An 11,692-nucleotide genomic window follows, 5' to 3' on the forward strand; every position below is an offset into this window, starting at 1 on the left:
GGGTGCCCTCCCTCCCCCGCCCCGGCAGGAGAGCACTCGAAGGCCACGAGATTCCGGGTTTCGCCCTCCGGCGACCTCCGCGAGGACAGCCCGGAGCTTTGGGCGACTGCCCTGGGGTCAAGGTGGGCGGAGGCAGGTGCTTCCCTCCGCCCAGCCGCTCTGCAGCCGGCGCCGTTCTGGCCGCGCTCGGCTGCCGCGTTTCGCGCTCCTTCCTCCCAGTCCGGCCCCGAGGCTGGTCTCCGCCCTTCCCGGACCCCCGAGTGCGAGGGATTTAAGAACGCAGCTTCCGTCGTCCTCCCTCCCGCAAAACAACCGGCACGAGGGCCCGGAGTCCGCAAAGCCGGCCTACAGGCCGCCCCTAGGGTCTCAGCCCGGGTTCTGCCCCGAAGGACGCCCCTGTCCGCCGCTGAGGGAGGGGGCGCGGTGGGCCACGGGCAGCGGCCTAGTGGGTCCCGTCCAGCGGGCAGACGAGTCCCCGGGATAGGGAGGCGACAGAGCGCCTTGGGCATCCAATTGCTTTACACGGACGGCCACCCTCATCCGGCCGGCGGCCTTGCAGCCGCTTCCTCCGGGCCGGGACAGGCCGTGACAGGCCGCGACAGGCCTCGACAAGCCTCGACGGGCCGCCACAGGCCTGGGTAGAGGACTTCCGCCCGTTCCCGGCATCCTGCGCGCCCTGGGGTCAAAGGGCGCGGGCCCCTTCCGGCGCTCCGGTGACACGCGCTCCTCCGGCCACGCGCCCTCTCCCCCAAGGCTGTGGGCGGGTGGCCGTGTGGCCTCCGGGCCACAGGTGGCAGCGCGTCAGGCCCACGTTCGCAGGAGAAACCGGGGAGAACGTGGCCAGAAAGGGAACCCGGAGGGAAACATCCACATGGGCCCCGCAGGCCTGGAGTGAATTGTTTAAGCTGTTCCCGGTGTTTAAAGAGGTTTTCCAGTTTTTAAAGAATGTTGTAAAAAAAATATCAGCCCTTGTTAACTCCCTCATTATATGCTTTTCTCTCCTCAGCTGAACAAGCCATATTTCCTGAAACTGAAGAGCTATGTAAGTGTTTAAACATGTGTCAAGTGTCTTATAAATAATACAAATTCGTGGAGAAGAGGAGGAAATTTAAGTGATACCTGAAGTTCTTGGCAGGGCTGCGTTTCGCCATTGGGTTATTTTTGGCTGCGGAATCGTAGGAAGGAAGCTACGGGGGGATTATGTGGCTCCTCATGGAGCCGGTCCTTCCTCTTGCTCGCGTGGAGTCTGTGCGCTTCTCTATCTAGCAGTACCTTCGTCTGGTCCATGAAAGACGCTCAAGCGCTGTGCAGAGTCTGTCAGATGGAGAGGTGGCACCCAGCTCAGTATTTGGGAGTCACCTGCCTGTCTTTCCCTCTCAGCTCCCACTCCCTCCTGTGACATTGCTGTGACATCCTGCACCCCCTTGTTAGAATGAAGGTTAGTGCTGCTTCTGGGGGGGGGAAAAAGTAGGAGGGATGAGGTCTGGGCTTTAATTTGAGATCTGGGTGAGTGAATCGCTTAAGTTTTTCTATTTGTTCTCTTACCTAGAGAAGCTGAAAAAAGATGTCGCCCTAACACGATTTGAGAGCCTCTGAGAAAACGTAAGTACAAAGTGTTGTTTGACAGTAAAATGACATATGTTGTTTTAAAATTAGATTGAACTTCAGGGTTACCTCCAGACTTCAGTTCTTTGGATGACATTTTTCATATTGATCGTCATTCTGGGAAAGAATTCTGTGGGCTTTCTATTTCTAGCCATTTTAAAATGTCTAAACGCATGCCAGGCATCCCTTCCGTGTATAGCGTTGCTGCTGCTTCTGGATAGAGCTGGTGATGAATGTAATGTGCCAGAGCTCTACAGTGTTCATTGTTGATTATCCATCTTTGTTGTCAGAAGGTTCCAAAATATTCCATGGATGGTTTTAATATAAAGAGTCTTTTTCGTTATTTATAGTCCTTTCTCTCCTTAGAACTTAACTTTGAACCTAAAGTGGTCTGAGCTGGGAATAATGCCTCGTCTCAGGAACTATGGTACATTCAAAATTACTCATCTCCTCTAAACACCAAGACTTTGTTTCAAGATCAGGCTACCTAATCCTCTCTTTGCTTAAGATAATAAGTTTACTCCCCGGAGGTTTCTCAGTTTCTCTTGCAAATAGATTTCAGGTGGTTGTCTTACTATTCTTTTTTTTTTTTTAAAAAAGATTTTATTTATTTATTTGACAGAGAGAGAGAATGGTCACAAGTAGGCAGAGAGGCTGGTAGGGAGGGTGGGAAGCAGGCTTCCTACTGGGCAGAGAGCCCGATGCAGGGCTCGATCCCAGGACCCTGAGATCATGACCTGAGCCAAAGGCAGAGGCTTAACCTACTGAGCCACTCAGGCGCCCTGTCTTACTATTCTTTCGGAATTGCTCTGACATATATGAACCTCAGTGATGGGAATAGCTTAGACGGTATAGTTGGGGAAGAGTTGGGACTACTCCCCTTCCCAACAAATCCGCTCAGAATCAGATCTACATGCATACTGATGAATTCCCAGGTTGACAGAGGAAGAGTTTGCTGAGCTTAACAAATAGCTTTTTGATGTTTAAACAGTCCCTAATAAGAATGCCAACCATCTGTTGAAAGCCAAACAATAAGTAGTGAACAGAAGAGTCAATGCAGAGATAATTTACTCATTTGTTATTTGTTCTTAAACATTAGCCAGTTGTCAACAAATCGATATCCAGGTACCCTTTGAGCCAAGTCTCTGTTGCTAAACTCAGATAGGACATTTTGATCTTTTTCTTTCTGTGCCACTCCCCATTCTGTAAGAGAGCATGGGGCCTTTTTATAGGAAAAGATGTACAGCATTTACTACAGTATCAGGTAGCTTGTTCTCTAATGGTGGAGTTTTACAGTAGTTACGTAAAATGACTAAATAATACAAAGTAAATAATATTAGAGTATGGAAAATGACTAAATAATATAAAGCATAATGAGTTCCTTAAAAGAAATGTTTATACATTGTTCAAAGTGTTCAAAGATAGATAAAATAACACCAGAAACTGTAAAAGGAACAACATTTAGGCTAGCAGTATACTTCCCAATATAAACAAGAGACGTCTAAAGACAATGGACTACAATTTCAAAAGGGGCTGAGAGAAAATAACTGTAACTCAGAATGCCATACCCAGGTAAGCTGTTATTTGAAAATGAGGGCTAGGGCGCCTGGGTGGCTCAGTGGGTTAAGCCGCTGCCTTCGGCTCAGGTCATGATCTCAGGGTCCTGGGATCGAGTCCCGCATCGGGCTCTCTGCTCAGCAGGAGGCCTGCTTCCCTCTCTCTCTCTCTCTCTATCTCTCTCTACCAGCCTCTCCATCTACTTGTGATTTCTCTCTGTCAAATAAATAAATAAAATCTTTAAAAAAAAAAAAAAGAAAGAAAATGAGGGCTAAATAAACATGTCTTCAGACCAAACAAGGTGGGAACTTAGCACTCGCCTTTGATAACGATTATAGGGAGTTTTAGGAGGTACAGGAGGAAAAAAGTTTGTTGAATCCAGAGGGAAAGTGTGGGTTGCAAGGGGAAATGGTGCACAAGGAAGTTTTTCATTGACATGTGGGAAATCGAACAGTTATAGCATATATAAAATAACATGATGCTGGCTAGTTCAGGGTGTTTATAACATAATGGCCAACACAACTTAACCCCAACGGAGAGAATCTGATATAGCAGTTGATGATAGAAACGCCTAGCAAACTAAGAACAGAAGGCATCTTCCTCAAGCCAGATAGAGCATCTGCAAAACTCACAGCTCACATAATACTCAAAGGTAGAAGCTAAATACTTTTTCTCCTCAGATTGGGAGTAGGATAAGGATGTTAGCTCTAACCACTTCTATTCAACATTGAACTGGAGGGCCTAGCCTTGTAGCCACTTACAGTAATTCCAGACAAAAGAAAGAAAAGGCATAAGGATTGGTAAAGAAGAAATAAAATTTACTTGCAGAGGATGGCTGTGTCAACTGAAGATCTGAATGAATCTACAAACTATCAAAAGCAGTAAGTGCATTTAGTAAGATTAACTAGATGAGAGGTCAAACTACAAAAATTCACTTGTATTTCTGAATGCCAGAAAGACACAAATGGAAAAAGATATTTTAAAAATACCATTTGTGGGGCACCTGGGTGGCTCAGTTAGTTAAGCGACTTCCTTCGGCTCAGGTCATGATCCTGGAGTCCTGGGATAGAGTCCTGCATCGGACTCTCTGCTCGGTGGGGAGTCAGCTTCTCCCTCTGACTCTCCCCCTTCTCATGCTCGAGCTCTTTCTCTCTCTGAAATAAATAAATAAAATAAAATAAAAATAAAAAGACTACTTGTAATAACATAAAAAAAAGAGAAAAAAAAAAGCTAACACAGATACAAAGAGGGAAGTAAGTATTAATAATGAGTACAGAAATGAATGCACTGGAAATCAAATTGGGAGGCTCACGAAAGTGAAAGTTGGTTCTCTGAAAAGATTAATAAATTAATAAAGTACACAAACTTTTTTTTGGTTAAGATTTTATTTATTTGAAAGAGAGAGAAAGTACAAGCCAGGGGGAGGGGCAGAGGGAGAGAGACAAACCTGGTCCCCCCTCCTCCAGCAGGGAGCTAGATGCAGGTCTTGATCCCAGGACCCTGAGATCATAAACTGAACTGAAGTCAGATGCCCAACCAACTGTGTTGCCCAGGCACCCCAATAAAATAGACAACATTTTAATTAATTTTTAAAAATTGGGGAGGCTGGGTGGCACAGTCGGTTGGGGGTCCAATTCTTGGTTTTGGCTCGGGTTGTGATCTTGGGGTCCTGGGATCAAGCCCTGCATCAGGCTCCACACTTGGCCTGGGGTCTGTTTGGGATTCTCTCTCCCCCTCTCTCTGCCCCTTCTCTCGTGCGCTCTCTCTAAAACAAATAAATAAATAAATTTAAAAATCAATTTTAAAAGGCACAAATGTATGGTGCTAGGAATTTTTAAAGGAGGCAAACTGTAGATATATCAGAGATTTTTTTTTTCAAAATGATAAGAGAATTTAGGAACTTAAATATTATAGACAATTTCCTAAGATAATATAACTTATCTAAAGTGAGTACAGCAAATACTGCCAATTAACAATTCAAAATCCAGCCTTCTTTTTCCTTTATTAACCTACCTCTGATTTTGTTTGGAGTAATGTGCCCAAATACAAATACTTCCCTAAATCCTTTTGTGGCTAGATGAGTCATGTGATACAGTTTTGGACAATAAGATGAAAGCTTTTCATTTTCTGGTATGGGTGTTACCTCCTTCTGGTTCAGTTTCTTTCTTACCTAAAAAAAAGTGAAAACTGGAAATACAAGCAGCTATTCTGAGTCCAAAGGGTACCAAGCACGAGAGGAAGACCTGTAAGCTAAGGGTAGTGGAATGGAAAGTCAGAGCCGACTTTCCTGATAGCAGCGTTAGGGACTTTGTCGTCTCTGGACAGTCTTTATCTAGCTGTCTTGTCACGTGAGGGGAAAACGTGAGTTTTTGTTTTGTTTTGTTTTTAAATAGGGAGTCAGCTTTTATTTCTAGCCTAATGTATCCTTTACTTGATGCATTGCTTCAAGAGGAAATTGAAAACCGTGTGAACATATGTCCATTAAACAAATGGAATTACTGTCTTAAAGTTTTCCACAGTCGGTGAAATGGCTGCCTTTGGCTCAGGTTGTGATCTGAGGGTCCTGGGATCCGGCCCCTCATCGGCTCCGTGCTCCTCTGCCCTCTCCCCTGCTCCTTTCGTGCTTTCTCTGCCCCCGTCTCTCTATCAAGTAAATAAATAAAATCTTTATAAAAAATTAAATTTTCCACGGTAAACCATACAAGGCCCATAATGCTTCTATTTATTTATTTCCCATAATGCTTTTATTTACTTTTATTAATTTAAAATTTATTTATTTATTTATTTATTTATTTATTTGACAGAGAGAGAGGGAAAGAGCGCGCACTCCAGAGCACAAGCCGGGAGAGCATTAAAGGGAAAAGTGGGATCCAGCTGAGGAGGGAGCCCAGTGCTGGGCTTGCTCCCAGGGCCTTGGGCTTAAGACACAGGCTTAACCTGGGGAACCCCCTAAGTTATTTTTCATCCTATTTGCCAATACAGAAAATCTAAGAAAACCAAACCATTAAAGTTAATAAGAGAATTCAGGAAATTATAGGTTACGGGATCAGTATGCAGAAGACCAGCAATATTCCTATGTGCCAATAGCAAACAAGTTGAAAATCCAGTTAAAAAATACTATGTAACGGGGCAGCTGGCTGGCTCAGTTGGTAGAATATGCAACTCTCGATCTTGATCTTGAGATTGTGAGTTTGAGCCCCACATTGAGTGAAGAGATTTGTTTTTTTCTCTCTTTATTTTTAAAATATTTATTTATTTATTTATTTGAGAGAGAGAGCGAGCAAGAACAGGAGGGACAGTGGGAGAGAGGAAGAGAGAATCTGAAATTGATTCTGTTCAGCACAGAACTCAAAACGGGGCATGATCTCATAATCCTGAGATCCCAACTGGAACCAAAACCAAGAGGCAGACATTTAACCTACTGTGCCCCTGTGGCGCCCCTAGAGAGTGCTTTAAAAAATTTAAAAAAAAAATTTTTTTTAAATACCACAAGAAATGGTGAAACAGCTATAAGGGACCTTGGGATATATGTAACGGAAGATGTTGAAGATCTTTATGGAGAAAATTGTAAGAATTTATTACGTAATGTGTAGACAGAACATGCTCATGAGTGGGAAGACTTGATTTTTTTTTAAAGATTTTTAAAAATTTATTTATTTGACAAACAAGAGATCACAAGTAGGTGGAGAGGCAGGCAGAGAGAGAGAGGAGGAAGCAGGCTCCCCTGCGGAACAGAGAGCCCGATGTGGGACTCAATCCCAGGACCCTGGGATCATGACCTGAGCAGAAGGTAGAGACTTTAACCCATTGAACCACCCAGGTGCCCCCCAAGCCTTGATTTTTTGAACGTGTAATCTGTTCCTGTATTAACTCATGCATCCCTTGCACTTCCACCCTAAGTCACAATAGTTGTGCACTTGATAGGTGGTGTTAAAATTTAAATGGAAGAGGAAAATGTCAAGAATTGCTAAGATGATTTTGAAAAATGAGTGATTTGTCCTGCCAAATATAAAGATTTGATGTGAAATTTTAGCAATTGTACTGTTGTGACATTGGCACAAGCTTATAAGCAATGGAAGAGAGGACAGTCATGTACCCTGTAGTAATTTGATATATCACACAAGGGATATTATGAACCAGTGGGATGGTATATTCAATAAATAGTGCTGAAACAATCAGCTAACTCCATATAAAAACTATAAATCCTTACTGCAGGGACACCTGGATGGCTCAGTTGGTTAAGCATCTGCCTTGGGCTCAGGTCATGAGCCTGGGTCCTGGGATGGAACTCCACATCGGGCTTCCTGCTCAGTGGGGAGCTTGCTTCTCCCTCTATTCCTAGCTTGTGCTCTCTCTCACTATCTCGGTCTCTCAAATAAATAAGTAAAATATATTTTTAAAGATTTTATTGTTTATTTGTCAGAGAGACAGTGAGAGAGGGAACGAAGCTGGGGGAGAGGGAGAAGCAGGCTTCCCGATGAGCAGGGATCTTGATGTGGGGCTCTATCCCGGGATAACAGGATCAGGACCTGAGCTGAAGGCAGACACTTAATGACTGAGCCACCTAGGTGCCCCGATAAATAAAATTTTAAAGAAAAAATCCTTACCCCAACTATGAACAAACCATATCCCAGAATTAAAACCTTAATCTCAAGGGGCACCTGGGTGGCTCAGTGGGTTAAAGCCTCTGCTTTCTGCTCAGGTCATGATCCCGGGGTCGTGGGATCGAGCCCCGCATCAGGTCCTGGGAGAGAGCCCCGCATCGGGCTCTCTGCTCCGCGGGGAACCTGCTTCCTTCTCCCTCTCTCTGCCTGCCTCTCTGCATACTTGTGATCTCTGTCAAATAAATAAATAAAGTCTTAAAAAACAAAAAACAAAACAAAACAAAAAAACCTTAATCTCAAAAACAAAACTTGAAGATTTTTAGAAAAATAATACAGGAGGGGTGCCTGGGTGGCTCAGCGGGTTAAGCCTCTCCCTTCGGCTTGGGTCATGATACTAGGGTCCTGAGATTGAGCCCCACATCGGGCTCTCTGCTCCAAGGGGAGCCTGCTTCCCCCTCTCTCTCTGCCTGCCACTCTGCCTACTTGTGGGCTCTGTCTGTCAAATAAATAAATAAAACCTTAAAAAAATAAAATAAAAAAAAATCCAGGAGAGTATCTTTGTGATACTTTGATATCCTTTATGATACTTTATGATATCCCTCAAGAGGGATTTCTTTCTTTCTTTTTTTTCCATGAAGCAAATTCAATTTAATAAGTATTTAAGTGTCTTTTCATACATCTATTCTTCCAAATACTATAATTAATTGCATGCCTACTGTGTGCCAGGCACTGTGCTACATAATATCAGCATCCATTGGAAATTATAATTTTTTAAATTAACATATAATGTATTATTTGCCCCAGGGGTACAGGTCTGTGAATCATCAGACCTACACATTTCACAGCACTCACCATAGCACATACCCTCCCCAATGTCCGTCACCCCACCCCCCTCTCCCTAACCTCCTCCCCCCGGCAACCCTCAGTTTGTTTCATGAGATTAAGAGTCCCTTATGGTTTGTCTCCCTCCTGATCCCATCTTGTTTCATTTTTTCCCTCCCTACCCCCCACAACCCCCTAACCTACCTCTCAAATTCCTCATATCAGGGAGATCATATGATAATTGTCCTTCTCTGATTGACTTATTTTGCTCAGCATAATACCCTCTAGTTCCATCCACGTTGTCACAAATAGCAAGATTTCCTTTCTCTTGATGGCTGCATAGTATCCCATTGTGTATATATATACCACATCTTCTTTATCCATTCGTCTGTTGATGGTCATCTAGGTTCTTTCCATAGTTCGGCTATTGTGGACATTGCTGCTATAAACATTTGGGTGCATGTGCCCCTTCAGATCACTACATTTGTATCTTTGTGGTAAATACCCAGTAATGCAATTGTGAGGTCATAGGGTAGCTCTATTTTCAAATTTTTGAGGAACCTCTATGCTGTTTTCCAGAGTGGCGGTACCAGCTTGCATTCCCACCAACAGTGTAGGAGGGTTGCTCTTTCTCTGGATCCTTGCCAACATCTGTCATTTCCTGACTTGTTAATTTTAGCCATTCTGACTGGTGTGAGGTGGTATCTCATTGTGGTTTTGATTTGTATTTCCCTGTTGCTGAGTGACATGGAGCACTTTTTCATGTGTCTGTTGGCCATTTGGATGTCTTCTTTGCAGAAATACCTGTTCATGTTCAAGAGGGATTTCTTATACTAGACATAGAATAGTCCTCCTAAAATAACTATTGATGTGTTATCTAAGAAATTCTTTTTTTTTTTTAAGATTTTATTTATTTGACAGAGATCACAAGCAGACAGAGAGACAGGCAGAGAGAGAGGGGGAAGCAGGCTCCCCACCCAGCAGGGAGCCTGATGTGGGGCTCTATCCTAGGACCCTGAGATCATGACCTGAGCCAAAGGCAGATGCTTAACGAACTGAGCCACCCATGCCCCCCTAATAAATTATCCTTATACATGTTTGGCTTATTTGGTTAAGTTTCTTTAAAAAAAAAAAAAAAGCTCTAATGCAGTAGCCGATTAGGTAGCAATTAAACTCTTCTCTCACATAATAGTTCATGGTAGGAAGGAGATGGACTTTGCTCTGTGAAGCCATCCTGGAGATCTAGACTACTTATACAGCTTTGTTACCCTTAACACATAGCCTGTAAGCTGTTCTAGTTTTTAACACTTAACATGCCAATATGAAGGGAGGTGAAGAGACAGTGACTGAGCAATGTGTGCCTCATATCTGAAGCCTTATACCAGAAGCAGCACACATTATTGCTAGGTGCATTCCATTATCGGCAACTGAGTCACCACGCTGCGGGGGAGCCTGGGAAATGTAGCTGAGTTCTGTAGACCTATGTCTGGCTCTAGCTGTTATTGTGGAAGAAGGGGAAAATGGCTATTGGGGGTCACTGGAATGGATGAGATGCTCACTGCAGCTTGCTGTGATCTGGATCGTGCCCCCACTTTCTGGTCTTAGTGCCCAGTGGCCAATACTCAGTAGAAATGAAGTAGTGAAAATAGGCCGCAATGCAAAGTCTAAGGTAGGCTTACCCCCAACAACAACAAAAAGAGCCTTTTCCCCCTACATAAGCATGTAATTTTATGACCAAATAGCATTTAAAAAAAAAAAAAGTTAAAAATCCCAACACTTATATAAATATTATTTGGAAAAGTTAAACTCGAAAGCAACATAGTATAAAAGGTAGACACAGGCCCCTGGGTGGTTCAGTCGGTTAAATGCCTGACTTCAGTTCATGTAATGATCTCAGGGTCTTGGGATCGAGCCCTGAGTCAGGCTGCCCACTTAGCTGGAAGACTGCTTATCCCTCTGCCTCTGCCCCTGCTTGTGCTTTTTCTCTCTCAAATAAATAAATAAATAAATAAATAAAATCTTTTAAAATTCCATAAACACAACATTTTCTCGCTACCATCAGTGTTTAAGATATAAACTAATTTTTGTGATGACCCATTTTAGCAAATTTTCTAGGTTATATCACTTCCATTTTTTTTTTTTTTTAAAGAATTTATTTATTTATTTGACAGAGAAGAGATCACAAGTGGGCAGAGAGGCAGGCAGAGAGAGACAGGAGGAAGCAGACTCCCCGCTGAGCAGAGAGCCCGATGCGGGACTCCATCCCAGGACCCTGGGATCATGACCTGAGCCGAAGGCAGTGGCTTAACACACTGAGCCACCCAGGTGCCCCTATCACTTCCATTTTTAAAAAAGATTTTATTTATTTAATTGACAGAGATCACAAGTAGGCAGAGAGGCAGGCAGAGAGAGAGGGGGAAGCAGGATTCCTGCTGAGCAGAGAGCCCAGTGCGTGGCTCTATCCCAGCACCCTGAGATCATGACCTGAGCTGAAGGCAGAGGCTTTAACCCACTAAGCCACCCAGGCACCTCACAACTCCCATTTTTTGAGTTGCTTAAATTTCTATCCTAATTAGTAGTAGCTTAGTTAAATGTTTCTTTCTTTTTTTTAAAAAAGATTTTTAAAAAAATTTTTTATTTGTTTGACAGAGAGATCACAAGTAGGCAGAGAGGCAGGCAGAGAGAGAAGGGGAAGCAGGCTCCCCACTGAGCAGAGAGCCTGATGTGGGACTCGATCCCAGGATCCCGGGATCATGACCTGAGTCGAAGGCAGAGGCTTTAACCTGCTGAACCACCCAGGCGCCCCAAGATTTTATTTTTAATTAATCTCTACCCTCATCACATGAGGCTGGAACTTAAAGCCGCGAGATCAGGAGTCATAGGGTCTACCATCTGAGCCAGCCATATGCTCCTATTAAAAGTTTCTTCATTGTTATTCCAAAGTGGTCTTAGATTTTATTTGTTTGAGAGAGAGAGAGAGCGTATGCACATGCAGGGGGAGTTGACAGAGGGAGAGGCTTGATATGGGGCTCAATTCTAGAATGCTGGTATTATGACCTGAGCCAAAAGCAGTCACCTAACTGGCTGAGTCACCCAGGTGCCCC

This window comes from Neovison vison, chromosome 5 (assembly GCF_020171115.1).
Source record: "Neovison vison isolate M4711 chromosome 5, ASM_NN_V1, whole genome shotgun sequence".
NCBI lineage: Eukaryota > Metazoa > Chordata > Mammalia > Carnivora > Mustelidae > Neogale > Neogale vison.